Genomic DNA, 20,182 nt, shown 5'->3' with positions numbered 1-20,182 from the left:
ACTTGGTCTTCTGGAGTGAAAAAATATTTTCTCTTGCTCTTCCCTGAGACCCACTTGACTCTTTTAGAAACACTGCTTTTTGGGTAATTGATTCAGTAAGATTCTGTGGTAGTTTCTGCCAGAGCACCTGGCACCCATTTGACATTTGATAAATGCCTCTCAAATCTGATCAGGACACAACGGGTAGGCTAGCTCATGGTGGATTGTCTGCACCTTTGTAAATAGCCTCTTCAGACTGTCTTCAGGCAGGCACACACCATGACAAACTGTCATTTCCTTGCCTCTGTTATTCTGTTGAAAGTGCTGATAAGAGATTCAAGTCGAAACTGGGCCCATGTCAATATTCTGTATGATTCCAACTTTTGACCATTACAAATTATGATCGCTGTGAACATCCTGCACATATACTTTTATTTTCCTGTGTGAATACAGCTGCAAGATAGATTCCCAAAACTGGTCAAAAGTAGTACGTGCTGAACACCTTTTGTTACTCATCTGTAGTTCACCTGTTGGCATATATAAATATATGCCTTCTTTTGAGAAATGTCTATTCATGTCCTTTGTCCATTTTTCATTAGTTGTTTTTTTTTTTCAGAAAATGTTGGTTTATTTTCACTTCACTTCCCACCTCCCCAAAATACTTGGCCATCACCCTGCTGGATAATTTCCTCAAACTTCTCCTGGCACACAGGTCCCATAATATCAATTAAAATATACTAACCAAAGTTAATCTCGTGCATGATTCATCTGTACACTATTACTATTTTCCCAATAGTCATTAAGAATTTATCTCAAAGAATATTTCTGAAGCAAAAAACGTATTTCTGTAGCAAAACACACTAAATGTGTTAGGTTTACTTTTTTGTTGTTGTTACTGACTTGCTTTTTTTTTAACATCTTTATTGGGGTATAACTGCTTTAAAATGGTGTGTTAGTTTCTGCTTTATAACAAAGTGAATCAGCTATACATATACATATATCCCCATATCTCCTCCCTCTTGCATCTCCCTCCCACCCTCACTATCCTGCCCTTCTAGGTGGTCACAAAGCACAGAGCTAATCTCCCTGTGCTATGAGGCTGCTTCCCACTAGCTTTTATTAGTTTTTATTTTTCCTATTAAATTGTTTGAGTTCCCTATAAGTTTTGGATATTAACCTCTTATCAGATATGTGGTTTGCAAATACTTTCTCCTATTTCATAAACTGCTTTTTTAGTCTGTTAATTGCTTCCTTTGCTGTGCAGAAGGTATCCAGTTTGAAGAAATTCCACTTGTCTATTTTTATTTTTGTTGCTTGTGTTTTTGATATTATGACCAAAAGATCATTGTCAAGACCAATGTTGAAAAGATTTTCCCCTATGATTTATTATAGCAGTTTCACAGTTTCAGGTCTTATATTTAAATCTTTAGTTCATTTTGAGTTGATTTTTGTATATGGTGTGAGGTAAGGGTACACTTTCATTCTTCTGCATGCGTATATCCAGTTTTACCAACACTGTTTATTGAAGAGACTATCCTTTCCCCATTGTGTTTATTGACACCCTTATCAAACATCTGGTAACCATGAATATATGTATTTATTTCTGTGCTCTCTATTTTATTCCATTGGCTGATACATCTGTTTTTATTCCTGCACCATACTCTTTAGGTTACTATTGATTTGTAATATATTTTGAAATCAAGAAGTATGAAATACAAATCAAAACCACAATGAGATTATCACCTCACACATGTTATGATGGATGTTATGAAAAAGACAAAAGATAACAAGTGTTGGTGATGATGTGAAGAAAAGGGAAATCTTGGTGGGAATGTAAATTGGTATAGTCATTTCAGAAAACAGTATGAGGTCCCTCAAAAAATTTAAAATAGAACTACCATATCACCCAGCAATTCCACTTCTGGGTACATATCCAAAAGAAATTAAATCTGAATATCAAAGAGATATCCACACCCACATGTTCATTGTAGTATTATTCACAATAACCAAGATACAGAAACAACCTAAATGTCAATGGATGAATGGATGAAGAAAACATGGTACACACATACAATGGAATATTATTCCACATTTAAAAAGAAGGAAGTCCTACCATTTGCAACAACACGGATGAACCTAGAGCACATTATGGTAAGTGAGATAAGCCAGACACAGAAAGACAAATACTGCATGATTTCACTTATATGTGGAACCTTAAAAGAGTCAATCAAACACATAGAAGCAAAGAATAGGACGGTGGTTGCCAGGGAGTAGGGGGTAGGCAAGAGAAAAGAGAAGATATTGGTCAAAGGATACAAAGTTTCAGTCTGCAATGAGTTTTGGAGATCTAATTTACAGCAAGGTGATGATAGTTAACAATACCGTATTTTATACTTGAAGTTTGCTGAGAATATATCTTAAATTAAATCTTCTCAGAACACACAATGGTAATTATGTAGAAGTGATGGATAAGTTATTTAGCTTGATTGTGATGTATTTTTCACAATGTATACATAAATTAAAACATCAAGATATACAGCATGAATATATATATAATTTTTCTATGTCAAAGATATCACTATGAAGTTTTTTAAAAAGAAGGGAAAATACATGCATGCTGTAAATCTCATTTTCTTACTTTCTCCTCTGGGTCTTTCCACCACACTTAATTTTTATCACCATCATTCTGTGATAGCTAACCTATCATGCTTGTAGACATTGCAGTGGTAACTGAAAAAATGAGGAAAGCTTATACACAATATTTCTACATCTTGGCAGTATTAACAGTAACTACAATGAATTGTCATAAAATGTGGTTGAGTCTCCATGGACTTTGTTAACTTTTCAAATTAAACTTTATTATGTTTTATAGCTTCACATTGAGATTTTACAATGCTGTCTTTAGTGAAGTTATTTTATAGAACAAACCCTGTGAATTAAATAATTTATTTTAAAGCTTAACACCATGCAAAATAGTTCTCTGGTTCTTAGATGGAAACATGTGTAATGAAAACTTAATCTAAAGATTGTTGAATAAAATGTATTTAGTTGAATTATTTATTAAGAAGGTTATGATTTATTAATAAAATTTGTATTTATTAAAAAATTTCAAAGATCACAAAATAACCAGATGATTGGAAATATAACATGTTTTTCTAGGGTTTGCCTCTAACATTTAGATCAACACTGAGCTCAGATAAGTAACTTTTTTCCTAGGTAGATGACTTACTACAGTAAGTAGCCATTCTTATAATGAGTGGATCTAGTTCTCCATAGACAGGAAAGAATGGTTGCTGTGAGTACCTTCCTGTTGAAGACTAAAAATCTTTAGGGCATTAATAAATGTTAAGTCATGAGTTATTTGTCTCCTTGATTGAGTTTTATAAGAAACATTAAAGTAAAGGAATTGGAAGTCTCATGGATGACTGATATGAAAATAATCCATGGGGTGGGTTTGTCTCACAACATGGAGATCAACTTCAAGGGGAGATGTGTTAAGTAAAATCTGACTTATTATTAGATTGGACTTAAACAAAGCTAATAAATATGCTTCACACACACACTATATTAAAAATTCATGTAATATTCTGTAAAGGGGACATTCATAGATTCCTTTAACTTTATAGTTTCAGTCTTGAGGGATTTATTCTCACAATCCTACTGACTACATTTTTACTTAAATCTTTATTGAAGGGGACTTCCTTGGTGGTCCAGTGGTTGAGACTTCACCTTCCAATGCATGGGGTGCGGCTTCGATCCCTGGTAGGGGATCTGGGATGCCGCATGCCTCGTGGCTAAAAAAAAACAAAACAAAAAACGGGGGCAATATTGTAACAAATTCGATAAATACTTTAACAATGGTCCACATCAAAAAGAAAATCTTAAAAAAAAAAGATTTACTGAGATATAATTCATCAATTTAAAGTATACAATATGATGGTGTTAGTATAATCATATAGATGTAACCATCACTACAATAAATTTTCATCACCCCTAAAAACACACTGCACACATTAACAGTTACTCCCTTCCTATTTCTATCCAACTCTACCATTTCCTGCCCCCAGCCCTTGGCAATCACTAACTTGCTTTCTATCCATATATTTGCTTATTCTAGACATTTCACATAAATGAAATCATAAAATATGTGATCACACTTAGCATAACATTTTCAAGGTTTATCCATGCTGTAATTTATTCCTTTTTATTTCCAAATAATATTCAATTATATGTATATACCACGTTTCATTTATCTATCCAACAGTTTATGGACATTTGAGTCATTTCCGCTTTTTGGCTATTAGGAGCAATGCTGCTGTGATCGTTAATGTACACTTTCTTTTTTTTTTGCATGGATGTGTTTTCATTTTTCCTTGTTATACATTATTATCTCTTATTTTACTTGTAGTGTATAATTATCTAGCAGCAGTATGATGTAGCTGAAAATAAGTGAAAAGAAAAAATCTTTAATAAATTATACAAAGTTACAAAATTTTAAAAGATCAGAGCCCCTGAAGAGATCATTGAAATATATTGCATTTCCAACCAAGGAAAGTGCAAGTTTTGTTCAATATACTCAGTTTGAGAACATAAGAATGAATGTACTCTATGTTTGAAGTACTTCCACAAAAAAGGATTAACATAAAATCTTGTTCTGCATAGACACCAAGTTGCCAAGTTCGGTTGACTCCTTCTTTACAATACCTCTCATATCTACCTCTTACTCCCTATACTGACAGCAGCTGTATGTTTTCTCTAGAAAATTATCATGGTCTTCTTTCTACTCCTTTTATTTCCATTTAGATCCCTTCCTGATCTAAACCCTCTAAAGAAAAATTCTATAATGTTTTTTGTTTTGTTTTGTTTTGTTTTGTTTTTGTGCGGTACGCAGGCCTCTCACTGTTGTGGTCTCTCCCATTGCGGAGCACAGGCTCCGGACGCACAGGCTCAGTGGCCATGGCTCACGGGCCCAGCCGCTCCATGGCATGTGGGATCTTCCCGGACTGGGGCACGAACCCGTGTCCCCTGCATAGGCAGGCGGACTCTCAACCACTGTGCCACCAGGGAAGCCCTATAATGTTACTCTTCTGTTAAAACAATAAAAAATAAAGCCAAAAGGGCTCTCAATGTTTCAGTATTGCCCACAGAATAAAGGGAAAAGAGACAAAATATGAAGGTGTGGCAGTCCGTTTCTTGGATATCAACTTCTGACTGAACTGGTTTATTGAAGTCACTAATTGAATAAATGAATTCTGAAATACATTTAACCACTGTCCTAGGGCTTATCTTTGACACAAAGCATATATGGCTTTAGTCATTGTGTTAGTCCAGGTTCTACAAGAAGCAGATGCCAATATTAGATTAAACATACAAGACATTTATTAGGGGAACAACCTGTGAGCAAACATTGGGATGAAGCCAGAAAGGAGAGAAGTGCTGTCAGACCATGATGCAGGTGCAATCTCAAGTGAAGGAATGTGGGGTGAAAACATCTTAGTCTGCAGTAAAGTTCTTAAGAAAATTAGACAAGATTATCAGGGGTGTCCTGATAATCCAGGACTGATAATCTCAGGAGCAAGCCAGCGTGGCTCCTGAGAGGAATACTGTGTCTCCAGAAATGGGTCTGAAGTGGCATGCTGTTGTGTCTAACATCTGACTGAGAGTAACTGAAACCATGAACTTGGTGCAAATAAGATGCTGAATTTTGGAGTACAGCAGCTGGAGCCCCATAGCTAGAGATCTAAAAACTGCATTGGCATAGCTGCCACAGGTAAACAGTGCACCCTCAAAAAAGAATGATAGCCATATAGATCATACTTTGGAGGTTGTGATGGTAGAGAAATATTGGAGGAATTCCCATATGGGCAGTTTTTGTTTTGCCTCTAGAAAATAAATTTCCAATTGAACAAATTGAAATACATACTTTTCATGGTACACCATTTCTGAGTATTTAATTCATTATGGTCTACCCAAAACAGAACAGCAGGTTTAATACAAATGTTTCAAAGTGATTATCCTGTTTTATGTTCCCACTACCAGTGTACCAAAGTTTCTGTTTTCTACATATCTTCACCAACACATGGTAATGCCAGACTTTTAACTTTTGACCAACGTAGTAAGTGTGTAGCTCTATCTTATGGATCACACTTTTGACATCTTATCTCAGAACTTTTTTGCTTTATACAATGTCATAAAGATTTTCTCCTATACTGTCATTTAGTTACAGTTCTAGTTTTATATTTAAGTCTCCATTCTGAGTTAATTTTTGCATATGATGTGAGATTTGCATCAAAATTTAAAAAAAAATATGTCCCAGCATCATTTGATGAAATGATTATAATTTCTCCACTGAATTGCTTTTGCATCTTTATCAAAAATCAGTTGTCCATATATGTTGACTATCTACTCTGTTCCATTATCTCTTCATCTATATTTATGCTAATATCTCACTGTCTTATTTCCTACAATTTTAGAGTAAATCTCGAAGTCAGTTAATTTTAGCCTCCAACCTTATTCTTCAAATTTGTTTTGGCTGTTTTAGAGGTTCTTCTTGTTTCAATACAAATTTTAAAATTTACTTTAATTTCCCCAGAAAAATATCTGGTGGGATTTCAATTGGAATAGTGTCAGAGAGAATTGGCATCATAAATATATTGAATCTCTGTTCCATGAACATAGAGCATCTCACAATTTATTTAATCTCTTTAATTTGTCTTAACAGTATAGTGTAAGTTTAATCAGGCAACTCTTATAATTTTTGTCAGAATTACCCTTAAATATTTTGTACTTTTTCATGCTATTAAAATATTTTTAACTTTGATTTCTTTATATTCTTTGCTAGTACTATTGCTTTTTTGGGTTGGTTCTGTGTTCTTAATTAAACTTACCAAGTGACTTATTACTTCTAGTAGCTTTTTAATAGATTCCTGTTTTTGTAGATTTTCTACATAACACACTATGTCATCTTTGAATCAAAACAGTTTTATTTCTTTTGTTACAGTCAGGATGACTTTATTTTTCCAGACTTTATAGAGAAGTGGTAAGGAGGGACACTTTTACCTTATTCCTGATCATAAAAAAATGTTTCAGTCTTTCACCACTAAATATATTGTTACCTGTATTTTTTTTATAGATGACATTTATTAGGTTAAGAAAGTTTAATTCAATTTCTGAAATTTTATCTGGAAGGTTTTGTAGTTTGTTAAGTGCTTTATCTGCTTTTATTGAGATTGCCTTATTGTTTTCTTTTTAAGTTTATTAATATGATGGCATTCTTGGGATAAAACCCACTTGGTCATGATGTATTATCTATCTTATATTTGTTGGACTTAATGTTAAATATTAAATAATAATATCAATATTAATTCAATTTAAATAAAGGAGAGTATCTTATTTATTTAGCATGTCTAGTGGCCTTTGTTCATATCTCCAACCATGGTTTCACTTGGTAGTTTCCTTCTGCTTTGAAGGGCTTTGTTCATCATGTCCAGTGGTACAGGTCTGGTGCTGATAAACTATTTCTATTTCTGCTTTTGCAAGTCTAAAAGTCTTTATTTTTACTTTTCTTTTGAAAGATATTTTTGCTGGAGATAAAATGCTAGGTTGACAGTGTTTCCTTTCTGTACTTAAAAGATGTTGCTCCACTCATTTTTATCACTCGAATTTTTTTCTGATAATAAAATGCTGTCAAGCTTTAGGGATTTTTTTCCTTTGAAAGTAGTGTGCTTTTCCACCCCTGGCTACTTTTAAGATTTTCTGTTTATTACAGGTTTTTGAGCAATTTAATTATAATGTGCCTTGGTATAAGTTTCTTGTCTTTTGGGTTTTGTGAACTTCTTGGATCTATGGATTTATTAGTGTTAATCAATTTGAAAAATGTTGGCCACTATTTCTTCAAATTTTTTCTGCTCCCTCCTTTGATGATTCTAATTCGACATATATTAGGATTCTTAAAGTTGTGCTACAAGTTCCCTGATGCTCTTTTTATTTTTATTTGATTATTTCTCTGTTTTTAATTTTGGATAGTTTCTTTTGCTAAGTCTTAAAGTTTATGAATCTTTTCTTCTGCACAGTCTAATCTGCCTTTAATCCTATCAGGTGTAATTTTTCATCTCAAAAATTGAAATTTTCATTTTTAAAAGTTTATTTACAGTCTTTTTATTTCTTTCAAGTCACTACTTAATTCATTGAACATGTGAAATACAATTATAATAATAATCCAAATGGCCTTGTTTTCCAATTTTAATATCTATGTCAATTTGGGTCTCTTTCAGTTAACCTATATTCCTTCTCAATACATATCATGTATTCTTGCTTCTGTGTGTGTCTGGTAAGTTTAGATTGGATGCCTGACATGAATTTTACCTTTCTGTGTGTGGATATTTTTGTATTCCTCTATATGCAAAAATTCCTATAATTATTTTTGAGCTTTGATCCTTATAATAAATTTCTTAGCTTTTAGATTAAAGGGGGTTTGGATAGGTAGAACTGATAGGAACTAATGGTTGTGAAATACCAGAGGCTTCTTGATAATACTTACATTTGCCTAGAAAGATTCCAAATGAATTAAGCCAGTGATATTTATTTATCTCCTGCCAAAATAGAAATACACATTATTAATGAACCATTTAGTACATGGCAAGTTACAAATAACTATAACTGGCTGAACATTTCCTTGGAACTATTAAGATCTAGATCCAATTGTCTGATTCCTTCACTTGAAAAGGTAGTAGTTCACACATTTAATATTTCTCTGTAGCATTATATTTTCCCCTGACACAATGATGTAATTTTTTGACTCTCTAGATTATTGAGAAAAATATAGAAAAATACAAGGAGAAATCTATCAAGTACTTTGAAATATCAAAGTAGGTCATAAACCTATGTCTTAGTTTTTTTTGTATATATATATATTTTTTTCCTTGTATTCATCACTCCCATCACTGACAGACTTCTGCTTGGACAATCTCCAAGGCATTTTGACATTTTACTGAGTCTCTGCCTATCTACTTTGCAATGGTTATTGAAATGTATTTAGTTTGAAACTCAGTGGAAAGGCCAAGAAAATTTATGCTCAGCACTGTGATGATTCAAAGTAGTACCAGAGGTTTCCTTCTGTTTTGCTTTTCACATTTGCACATACCCATGGAGAAGTGAATATTTACTATCTCACAATGAAAAGACTATTTCTTGTCCAGTTGAGTAATAGTTTATAGTTGTATTTACATGACATCGGTCTAGTGAGGTAGACAATTTCAGGAGTCAGGAAGAAACTTCACATAAGTCCATTGGAAATAGTGGAAAAAAGAGCTGTGTTTGTATTGTATGAGTTTGAAGTCCAATTCCTGCTGCAAACATAATAAAAAGGATTCATGATTAGTTTATATCTTATGAACATCTAGCTTTATTTGCTTCTAAGAGATGTGTATCTTTACCTACTTTATTTGTAAGAGAAAACTGTTTCTTTAAAGTGGTAAAATCATGTTTTAATTATGAGACTTCAAAAATTGTACTTATTGACCCATTTAAAATCATAGAATGTTTAATGTGGCTTTATTTATGAAAGACTGTTTTTCAGATTCCTCAGGTAATAACTGAAGACTCATTCTTTTGAAGAGATAGATCTAGTAATAATACTTCTTCAGTGGTTTCTCTTTATTTGAAGGTCTATATGTCCTGAAATGTGGCAAGAGATTTTCCATGACTAAAAGCAACAACTTCCTTAGATGTTAGAATATTGAGTGATAACAGTACTCTAAAGCATTACTTATCATATACTTCCTAGGCTCAATAATACATATTTTTATTTTTTATGGTAACTTTAATAATATGTAATTTATTATTTTTTGTTATTCAGGAATGTCTGTTCTGATGTAACCCTTAATTCTTTCACTCCCAGATTAATCATATTTAAAGACTTGTATTGCAACATATTAACTTCCTGTAAAGCACTGTTTTTCAAAAATTTTTATTGACTCTGATATAAAATATGATGGATTAATAAAACGTCACACTGCTTCATAAAATAATGCCACAGTAAGTTGTAAATAGTGAAAAGAAAAAGTGTGGCCTTTGAGGCAGAAACATTCTTGGTGACACTATGAACCTGCCACTGTACATGTCACCAGTTTGTAGACAGCATATTTTGGACAATCAAGTATTCCACTTGGTTTTTAGTGAATCTGCCTTCCCTGAAATGAACCACTGTTTTCTTTGATCAGTTCATGGGAGCAGCATCTTGCATAAGACAGAAGTGGAATCAGAGTTCAAGTTATGTAATTTTCTCAAAGAGGTTTTCTTCTGATGCATTACTTTTTATTATACATTTTCTTTACATTTGGAAAGTGTGCAATAAAGTAGTGCAGTATAAAAGTAATGCATTTTTGCATTGACCACGTTTCCCAAACTAATACCTTTTGCTACAATTAACATGATATTCTTTGCCAACTAAAAAATAAAACTTAAAGAATAGAAAGTAAATGGAAGGCTGAATGTTATACAAATGAAAATTCATGATTTTTTTTGTTCATATAATTTTGATGTATGTCTACAAAGATTTATGATATGGGAAAGAAAGGAGAGAAATATTAAGAGATTACTGAGAGGGGAAGATGAGGAAGGAAAACAGTATAGCACCTTCTACCTGGGTAACAGGGTAAAGGAAAATAGTTGGAACATGAAGCAAGAGGACTGAGCACTGGGAGAACATGTCGGCAATGAACCTGATTTGGTAACAGGTTTACAAAGGACAGAAGAGTCTCAGAGGAAGAATCCAAGCTATACTCAAGAGAAAGACAAAGGTCCATAGTAAGAGGAAAATCAAGAGTCAGGATCAAGAAATGAGACAAGGTAATTATGGGATCCAAATGCGGAAAATTTCAGATGAAACAGGATGCAGAATCCAAAGCAGGTTGGAAGAAAGCGTTCAGAATTAGCTGTTGGAAGCCTCCAAGAAAGTGATGATTGCATCAGGTTGCAGATTTCTTAAAACTAGGCACTTTGCATCTCTTGCCAGTTGACCTTCTGGTCCAGCCACACTAAATTTCTCTCTGATTTCAAAAAAGCTTCACCAAAATTATTGAAGAGCAATTTAAAATGTGATCAGTGATATAAGAGAGGCAACCAATACTATAGGAATTTGTTGGAGCATCACATGGCTTCTGTGTTTTGTGTTTGTAGGAGAGGATTACAAGATTGTTTAGCAAAGTCTATGTTTATGAAGTGCCCTCAATCTGTTCTTGAATAGCTCCTTATGTGGAAGTTCTTCAACATCTTCCACCATGAAATTATGGGAACCTAAAACATGATATAAAGGAAAGTTGGACTCTGATAATAACAGTCAAAGAATAATTGATATTATGATACATTGAATGCCAACAAGAATAATTGTTTTGAAACACTTAACCATTTGATCTTTTTGAATAATCTTACTTCATTTCCTGCAGCCTTTCCTGTTAATTGCCCCAGAGAGAGGTGAGGGCATATGGAAAAAAGGGTGATATGGCATGGGGGAATTTACCATAGGAAATAGAGAAAACTCTCAGTGGCGCTGGAGGATAGGATGAGAAAGTTCAGGTTCAAGAGGGCTGGAGGAGGAGAGATGTGAGTTTTCCTACTGTCTCCTTTATGTTGAACACCTTTAGGGCAGAAGAGGAGAAGAACACGTAGAAACTCCCAGATAGATTTGGGAAGATGTAAGAAGCTCAATTTTAATGTCTTACCTACTCTTTTGTAGAGATTGGTAGCTTTCTAAAGAAGTCCCACTTCTGGCATGGTGCCATGACCATTAGAGTGAGAGGGGATGCAGGAGCAGCATTGTGGAAGGAGGCTCAGGTAGATCTCCTAGAGAACACTACAGGTTCCTACAGCCTGGATGCACCATGGGGGAGATCCAGAAATTGGTGTGGGGGTGACAAAGTACCAAGCATATTTGTGGCTCTGAATAAGCCATACTTCAAGGAAAGGCGGGCATGCCTCATGACCAGAGGCTATGCTGTAAAGGGCCCATGTATTTTATCGTGGATGTCATCTGTAGGCTGTTCTGCCTGGCTCCTCTCTGGAGAACAACTGAACAGCATGTGCAACTGAATTCCTCACACTCAGAGGTATCTTGGGAAGGTAGAAGGGATAGGAGCACATTTGAAGAGGCAAAAAAAAAAAAAAAAAAAAAAGGCTTAATATGAAGTCTGAACCTTAAGTGTACAGCATTTTCAAAAAAGCATATATTCTAAACCAGACAAGATAGAGTTACTACCAAATAGCATTTTTCCATGATGGAGAAAGGCATTTATATTTGCTTTAAAAAAAGTATTTCCATACATACCTAATGAAGCAGTATGTGTAAAATATGCATAAGGAAAGAGATTTAAGGTCAAAGCTCAAAATAAACTTTTGTCTGTCTGTTTTATAGCTTTTCTAGTAAGTGGAAATAAACAGGACTTCTCTTTTCTATCTCAGACTTACTTCCCAAGTAAGTAGACCATAAATTAGAGTCTATGCATCCTTGACATTTTCATTTTCATTCTTTTTCTCTTCTCTTTCCTTTTCTTCTTGCCCCCTGCCCTCCATTCCTACTCTTCTATTGGACAATACTGGGGTACTTTAATCTGTATTTTGTTTCTTTCACCTTATTAACAGCTACAGGGAGGGGCCAACCTGCTCTTTTAGTGGGATTCAAAACCACCAAGGTGTCTGTCCACAACGTGATGCACAGGGAGAGACTGGCCAATATGTTAAAACAGCAAAACGTTAGAATCTGAGGAATTGAGGCTTGAATATCTCCAACCACTTGGAACTGTGTGACCATTTCCAAGTCATTTAAGTCCTCAGCCTCAATTTTGCCATCTCTAGCATGGGGACAACAACACCCTCTTCTTACAGGACTCTTATTTGGATCATCTTAAATATTCCTCACAGGGGGTCCCGGAGGAAGATGGCGGAAGAGTAAGACGTGGAGATCACCTTCCTCCCCACAGATACATCAGAAATTCATCTACACATGGAACAACTCATACAGAACACCTACTGAACATTGACAGAAGACCTCAGACCCCCCAAAAGGCAAGAAACTCCCCACATACCTGGGTAGGACAAAAGAAAAAAGAATAAACAGAGACAAAAGGATAGGGACGGGACCTGCACCAGTGGGAGGGAGCCGTGAAGGAGGAAAGGTTTCCACACACTAGAAGCCGCTTCGCGGGCGGAGACTGCAGGTGGCGGAGGGGGAAAGCTTCGGAGTAGCAGAGGAGAGCACAGCAACAGGGGTGTGGAGGGCAAAGCGGCACAGAAGATAGGTGCCCTCAGGCACACACCAGCCCGAGAGGCTTGTCTGATCGGCCGCAGGGGTTTGGGCGGGGAGGGGGGGGCTGGGAGCTGAGGCTCGGGTATCGGGTTTCAGTTGGAGCGCAGGGAGAGGACTGGGGCTGGCGTCAGGAAGACAGCCTGAAGGGGTTAGTGCACCACGGCTGCCCGGAGGGAGTCCGGGGGAAAAGTCTGGAGCTGCCGAAGAGGCAAGAGACTTTTTCTTCCCTTTTGTTTCCTGATGCGCGAGGAGAGGGCATTAAGAGAGCTGCTTAAAGAAGCACCAGAGACGGGCGTGGGACGCTGGGGCTGCTGCTGCCGCTGCCACAAGGCCTGTGTGCGAGAGCAGGTCACTGTCCACCCCGCCTTCCGGGGAGCCTGTGAACCCCGCCACTGCTGGGGTCCCGGGACCCAGAGACGGCTTTCCCGGGAAAGCGAACGGAGCGCCTCGGGCTGGTGCAACGTCACGCCGGCCTCTGCCGCCACAGGCCTGCCCCACACTGCGCGCCCCTCCCTCCCCTCTGCCTGAGTGAGCCAGAGCCCCCGAATCAGTGGCTCCTTTAAACCGGTCCTGTCTGCGCAAAGAACGGACGCCTCCGGCAACCTACGCGCAGAGGTGGGGCCAGGTCCAAGGCTGAGACTCGGGAGCTGTGAGAGCAGAGAAGAGACAGGGAAATCTCTCTGTGCAGCCTCGGAGGCAGTGGATTAAAGCTCCACGGTCCACTTGATGTGCCCTGCATCTGTGGAGTGCATGAATGGACAGCGAATCATCCCAAATTGAGGAAGTGGACTTTGAAGACAAGATATAAGACTTTCCCCCCTTTTCCTCTTTTTATAACGAATTATCCCAAATTAAGGAGGTGGACTTAGAGAGCAAGATTTCAGACTTTTCCCCCTTTTCCTCTTTTTACAACGAATTATCCCAAGTTGAGGAGGTGGACTTGGAGAGCAAGATTTTCGATTTTTCCCCCTGCTCTCTTTTTGTGAATGTGTATGTGTATGCTTCTGTTTGAGATTTTCTCTGTATAGCTTTGCTTCCACCATATGTCCCAGGGTTCTATCTGTCCATTTTTTTTAAATAATTACTTTTTAATTTTAATAACGCTACTATATTTTATGCTTTATTCTACTTTACTTTACCTGCTGTTTCTTTTTTTCCTACCTTCCCTTCCTCCCTCCCTCCCTCCGCCCCTCCTTTACTTCTTTCTATCTTTCTTTCCTTCCTCCCTCTCTCCATCCTTTCTTCCTTTCACTCTTTCTTTTTCTTTCCTTCCTCCCTCCCTCCCTCCCTCCTGTCTATTTTTCTTTCCTTCCTCCCTCCCACCCTTCTTCCTTTCACTCTTTCTTTTTTTTCCTTCATCCCTCCCTCCCTCCATTCTTTCTTTCCATCCTTCCTCCCTCCCTCCTTTCTTCCTTCCTTCCTTCCTTCCTTCCTTTCTTTCTCTCTCTCTTTCTTTCTTCTACTAATTCATTCTTTCTACTTTTTCTCCCTTTTATTCGGAGCCGGGTAGATGAAAGGCTCTTGGTGCTGCAGCCAGGAGTCAGTACTGTGCCTGTGAAGTGGGAGAGCCAACATCAGGACATGGGTCCACAAGAGACCTCCCAGCTCCACATAATATCAAACAGCGAAAATCTCCCAGAGATCTCCATCTCAACACCAGCACCCAGCTTCAGTCAATGACCAGCAAGCTACAGTGCTGGTCACCCTATGCCAAGCAACTAGCAAGGCAGGAACACAACCCCACCCATTAGCAGAGAGGCTGCCTAAAAACATAAGAAGGCCAAAGGCACCCCAAAACACACCTCCAGACGTGGACCTGTCCACCAGAAAGACAAGATTGAGCCTCAACCACCAGAACACAGGCTTTAGTCCCCCCCACCAGGAAGCCTACACAACCTACTGAAACAACCTTAGCAACTGGGGACAGACACCAAAAACAACGGGAACTACGAACCTGCAGCCTGCAAAAAGGAGACCCCAAACACAGTAAGATAAGCAAAATGAGAAGACAGAAAAACATACAGCAGGTGAAGGAGCAAGATAAAAACCTACCAGACCTAACAAATGAAGAGGTAATAGGCAGTCTACCTGAAAAAGAATTCAGAATAATGATAGTAAAGATGATCCAAGATTCTATTTCCAAGATCCAAAATCTTGGAAATAGAATAGACAAAATGCAAGAAACAGTTAACAAGGACCTAGAAGAACTAAAGATGAATCAAGCATTGATTATAAACATGATAGATGAAATGAAAAATACTCGAGATGACATCAATAGCAGAATAACTGAGGCAGAAGAACGGATAAGTGAGGTGGAAGATAAAATAGTGGAAATAACTGCTGCAGAGCAGAATAAAGAAAAAAAGAATTAAAAGAACAGAGGACAGTCTCAGAGACCGCTGGGACAACATTAAATGCACCAACATTCAAATTATAGGGGTTCCAGAAGAAGAAGAGAAAAAGAAAGGGACTGAGAAAATATTTGAAGAGATTATAGTTGAAAACTTCCCTAATATGGGAAAGGAAATAGTTAATCAAGTCCAGGAGGCACAGAGAGTCCCATACAGAATAAATCCAAGGAGAAATACGCCAAGACACATATTAACCAAACTGTCAAAAATTAAACACAAAGAAATCATATTAAAAGCAACAAGGAAAAAACAACAAATAACACACAAGGGAATCCCCATCAGGTTAACAGCTGACCTCTCAGCAGAAACTCTACAAGCCAGAAGGGAGTGGCAGGACATAATTAAAGTGATGAAGGAGAAAAGCCTGCAACCAAGATTACTCTACCCAGCAAGGATCTCATTCAGATTTGATGGAGAAATTAAAACGTTTATAGACAAGCAAAAGCTGAGAGAGTTCAGCACCACCAAACAAGCTTTACAACAAATGCTAAAGGAATTTCTCTAGGCAAGAAACACAACAGAAGGTATATACCTAGAATAATGAACACAAAGCAATTAAGGAAATGGGAATAGGAACATACATATCAATAATTACCTTAAATGTAAATGGACTAAATGCTCCCACCAAAAGACACAGATTGGCTGAATGGATACAAAAACAAGACCCATATATATGCTGTCTACAAGAGACCCACTTCAGACCTAGAGACACATACAGATGGAAAGTAAGGGGATGGAAAAAGATATTCCATGCAAATGGAAATCAAAAGAAAGCTGGAGTAGCAATTCTTATATCAGACAAAATTGAGTTTAAAATGAAGACTATTAGAAGAGACAAAGAAGGACACTACATAATGATCAAGGGATTGATCCAAGAAGAAGATATAACAATTTTAAATATTTATGCACCCAACATAAGAGCACCACAATACATAAGGCAAATACTAACAGCCATAAAAGGGGAAATCGAGAGTAATACACTCATAGTAGGGGACTTTAACACCCCACTTTCACCAATGGACAGATCATTAAAAATGAAAATAAATAAGGAAACACAAGCTTTAAATGATACATTAAACAAGATGGACTTAATTGATATTTATAGGACAGTCCATACATAAACAACAGAATACACATTTTTCTCAAGTGCTCATGGAACATTCTCCAGGATAGATCATATCTTGGGTCACAAATCAAGCCTTGGTAAATTTAAGAATATTGAAATTTTATCAAGTATCTTTTCCGACCACAATGCTATGAGACTAGACATCAATTACAGGAAAAGATCTGTAAAAAATACAAACACATGGAGGCTAAACAATACACTAGTCAATAATGAACTGATCACTGAAGGAATCAAAGAGGAAATGAAAAAATACCTAGAAACAAATGACAATGGAGACACGACAACCCAAAACTTATGGGATGCAGCAAAAACAGTTCTAAGGGGGAAGTTTACAGCAATACAATACCACCTTAAGAAACAGGAAACATCTCGAGTAAACAACCTGACCCTGCACCTAAAGCAATTAGAGAAAGAAGAACAAAAAAACCCCAAAGTTAGCAGAAGGAAAGAAATCATAAAGATCAGATCAGAAATCAATGAAAAAAGAAATGAAGGAAACAATAACAAAGATCAATAAAACTAAAAGCTGGTTCTTTGAGAAGATAAAAAAAATTGACAAACCATTAGCCAGACTCATCAAGAAAAAAAGGGAGAAGACTCAAATCAATAGAATTAGAAATGAAAAAAGAGAAGTATAAAAGGACACTGCAGAAATACAAAAGATCATGAGAGATTACTACAAGCAACTCTATGCCAATAAAATTGACAACCTGGAAGAAATGTACAAATTCTTAGAAATGCACAACCTGCCAAGACTGACTCAGGAAGAAAGAGAAAATATGAATAGACCAATCACAAGCACTGAAATTGAAACTGTGATTAAAAATCTTCCAACAAACAAAAGCCCAGGACCAGATGGCTTCACAGGCGAATTCTATCAAACAGGTAGAGAAGAGATAACACCCATCCTTCTCAAACTCTTCCAAAATAGAGCAGAGGAAGGAACACTCCCAAACTCATTCTATGAGGCCGCCATCACCTTGATACCAAAACCAGGCAAGGATGTCACAAAGAAAGAAAACTACAGGCCAATATCGCTGATGAACATAGATGCAAAAATCCTCAACAAAATACTAGCAAACAGAATCCAACAGAACATTAAAAAGATCATACACGATGATCAAGTGGGGTTTATTCCAGGAATGCAAGGATTCTTCAATATACGCAAATCAATCAACGTGATACATCATATTAACAAACTGAAGGAGAAAAACCATATGATCATCTCAATAGATGCAGAGAAAGCTTTCGACAAAATTCAAAATCCATTTATGATAAAAACCCTGCAGAAAGTAGGCACAGAGGGAACTTTCCTCAACATAATAAAGGCCATATATGACAAACCCACAGCCAGCATCATCCTCAATGGTGAAAAACTGAAACCATTTCCACTAAGATCAGGAACAAGATAAGGCTGCCCACTCTCACCACTCTTATTCAACCTAGTTTTGGAAGTTTTAGCCACAGCAATCAGAGAAGAAAAGGAAATAAAAGGAATCCAAATTGGAAAAGAAGTAAAGCTGTCACTGTGTGCAGATGACATGATACTATACATAGAGAATCCTAAAGATGCTACCAGAAAACTACTATAGCTAATGAATGGATTTGGTAAAGTAGCAGGATACAAAATTAATGCACAGAAATCTCTGGCATTCCTGTACACTAATGATGAAAAATCTGAAAGAGAAATCAAGGAAACACTCCCATTTACCATTGCAACAAAAAGAATAAAATATCTAGGAATAAACCTACCTAAGGAGACAAAAGACCTGTATGCAGAAAATTATAAGACACTGATGAAAGAAATTAAAGGTGATACAAATAGATGGAGGGATATACCATGTTACTGGATTGGAAGAATCAATATTGTGAAAATGACTCTACTACCCAAAGCAATCTACAGATCCAATGCAATCCCTATCAAACTACCACTGGCATTTTTCACAGAACTAGAACAAAAAATTTCAAAATTGTTTGGAAAAACAAAAGACCCCGAATAGCCAAAGCAATCTTGAGAACGAAAATGGAGCTGGAAGAATCAGGCTCCCTGACTTCAGACTATACTATAAAGCTACAGTAATCAAGACAGTGTGGTACTGGCACAAAAACAGAAAGATGGATCAATGGAACAGGATAGAAAGCCCAGAGATAAACCCTCGTACATATGGTCAACTTATCTTTGATAAAGGAGGCATGAATGTACAGTGGAGAAAGGACAGCCTCTTCAGTAAGTGGTGCTGGGAAAACTGGACAGGGACATGTAAAAGTATGAGATTAGATCATTCCCTAACACCATACACAAAAATAAGCTCAAAATGGATTAAAGATCTAAGTGTAAGGCCAGAAGCTATCAAACTCTTAGAGGAAAACATAGGCAGAACACTCTATGACATAAATCACAGCAAGATCCTTTTGGACCACCTCCTAGAGGAAAGGAAATAAAAACAAAGATAAACAAATGGAACCTAATGAAACTTCAAAGCTTTTGCACAGCAAAGGAAACCATAAACAAGACCAAAAGACAACCCTCAGAATGGGAGAAAATATTTGCAAATGAAGCAACTGACAAAGGATTAATCTCCAAAATTTATAAACAGCTCATGCAGCTCAATAGCAAAAAAACAAACAACCCAATCCAAAAATGAGCAGAAGACTTAAATAGGCATTTCTCCATAGATGATATATACAGACTGTCAAGAAACACATGAAAGAAAGCTCAACATCATTAATCATTAGAGAAATGCAAATCAAAACTACAATGAGATATCATCTCACACCCGTCAGAATGGCCATCATCAAGAAATCTAGAAACAATAAATGCTGGAGAGAGTGTGGAGAAAAGGGAACACTCTTGCACTGCTGGTAGGAATGTGAATTGGTACAGCCACTATGGAGAACAGTATGGAGATTCATTAAAAAACTAAAAATAGAATTACCATATGACCCAGCAATCCCACTACTAGGCATATACCCTGAGAAAACCATAATTCAAAAAGAAACATGTACCAAAATGTTCATTGCAGCTCTATTCATAATAACCCAGAGATGGAAACAACCTAAGTGTCCATCATCGGATGAATGGATAAAGAAGATGTGGCACATATATACAATGGAATATTACTCAGTCATAAAAAGAAACGAAACTGAGCTATTTGTAATGAGGTGGATAGACCTAGAGTTTGTCATACAGAGTGAAGTAAGTCAGAAAAAGACAAATACCGTATGCTAACACATATATATGGAATTAAAAAAAAATGTCATGAAGAACCTAGGGGTAAAACGGGAATAAAGACACAGACCTAATTGAGAATGGACTTGAGGATATGGGGCGGGGGAAGGCTAAGCTGTGACAAAGCGAAAGAGTGG

Source organism: Mesoplodon densirostris, chromosome 4 (assembly GCF_025265405.1).
Source record: "Mesoplodon densirostris isolate mMesDen1 chromosome 4, mMesDen1 primary haplotype, whole genome shotgun sequence".
Taxonomy (NCBI): Eukaryota; Metazoa; Chordata; class Mammalia; order Artiodactyla; family Ziphiidae; genus Mesoplodon; species Mesoplodon densirostris.
Note: the sequence above shows the minus strand (reverse complement) of the source record.